Source organism: Elephantulus edwardii, unplaced genomic scaffold (genome assembly GCF_000299155.1).
Source record: "Elephantulus edwardii isolate Elephantulus edwardi_28Jun2011 unplaced genomic scaffold, EleEdw1.0 scaffold00042, whole genome shotgun sequence".
NCBI classification, from domain to species: Eukaryota; Metazoa; Chordata; class Mammalia; order Macroscelidea; family Macroscelididae; genus Elephantulus; species Elephantulus edwardii.
Genome location: NW_006399792.1, coordinates 20657896 through 20659899, shown reverse-complemented (window position 1 = coordinate 20659899; position 2004 = coordinate 20657896).

Below are 2004 nucleotides of genomic sequence, written 5' to 3'. Positions count from 1 at the left end.
CTTGGCACTCTAGTGTGATATTCAGAGTCTCTGCTGACATCCCTTTTGGTTTTTTCTTCTTCTTCTTTGTAATAACCTTTGGATTCTTCATGGATGATATTCTTGATATCTTCCCACAGCTCATCTCGTCCTCATTCATCAGGGTTCAAAGCCTCAAACCTGTTCCTGAGTTGATTTTTAAATTCAAGGGGGATAGATTCAAGACCAAATTTTTATTCCTGTTGATATGATTTGGCCTTCTTTAGCTTTAATTTGAACTTGCATATGAGTAGTTGATGGTCTGTTCCACAGTCAGCACGTGACCTAGTTTTCACTGATATTGAACTTCTCCAATGACTGCTTCCACAAATATAATTGGTCTGATACCTGTGCCTACCATTGGGTGAAATCCATGTGTATAGCCTGCATTTGTTTATCAGAAAAGGTATTTACAATGAATAAGTAATTGATTATGCAGAATTCTTTATATGCCAGCCTCATCATCAAGTCCTTATTTTCCAACTACTGATCTTTCTTCCTGGTTCTCAACTTTTGCATTCCAGTCACCTGTTATTATTACTGCATGTTGGTTGCATGTTGGGTCAATTTCTGACTGCAAATATTGGTGGAAATCATCTATTTCCTCCTCTTTGGCTTGGGTGGTTGGTGCATAAATTTGAATGATATTGATATTAATAGGTCTTCCTTTTATTTGTATGGGTATTATTCTGTCACTCACATTGTATTTTGAGATGGATATAGAAATGGCCTTTTTAACTATGAAAGCCACTCCATTTTTTTCCTCACCTTTTCGTTTCCAGCACAGTAGATCGTATGATCGCCTGATTAAAAATGTTCTATGCCAATCCATCTCATTTCATTAATACCTACTATGTCAATATTGATGCATTCTGTTGGTTGAAAAAAAACCACAAAAACCAAAAATCCAATGCCCAGTTTTCCTACATTCATGCTTCCTCACATTCCACATTCCAGTCATTAGCTGGTGCTTAAAATTGTTCCTCCTACTTTGTGTTTCCAAATATGAGGGCTCAGCCTCAGTCACCCTATATATTCATCTACTGACAGCACTTCACAGATGGAGAAGAGATTGAGGTTGTTAACAATTACAGCTTACTCAGCTCCACAGTCAATACCCTTGGCACCAGCAGTCAGGAAATCAGAAGATAAAATGACACTGGAAAAATCAGTTGTCAGGAACCTCTCTAGAGTGCTGAAAATCACCGATATAAGTCTAGAAACTAAAGTGTGCCTAATGCAGGCCGTGGTCTTCACAATTTCTTGCTATGCATCAGAGAGCATAGTGGCTAAGGATGACAGAAGAATTAATGCCTTTGACGTGTGGTGTGATGCTGGAGAAGAGCTTTGAACATATAGTGGGCCACCAAGAAAACAAATAGGTCTTTCTTGGAGAGGGTGAAACCAAGTTTCTCCATTGAGGCAAGGATTCTGAAGCTCCATCTCATATATTTAGGGCACATGGGCAGGAAAGACTTGTCCTTCGAGAGGGATATTTTGCTCAGAAGGGTGGAGGGACAGCACAAGAGAGAAAGATCCCAGATGAGATGGATTGATACAGTAACTTGGACAATGGGAATTGGTGTGTTGAAATCAGTGAGAGTGGCTCAGGACAAGGCATGGTGCTGTACATAGGGTCACTGTGAGTCTCAGGCAACTTAATAGCACATAACAACAACAACAGTGTCTCCAGACTCCCTCATGTTGTCCAATGTTTTACAAGTTCATCCCCCACCCCCCGCCCAATGCTCTGTAATACTCCACTGTGAATGTATCATAGTTTTTCCTTTCCATTTGTTTGTTGGTGGACATTTGGATTGCTCCTATCTCTTAGCTACTGTGAATAATACAGTAATAAACGTGGTATACATAACATCTGTTTGAGTCATAGTTCTAGTTTCTTTAGAGCATATTTTCTTTTTTTTATTGGGAAAAACATATTGGGGGTACAAGGAGGTGAGGGTTGGGGGCAGAAGGGTGAGGATG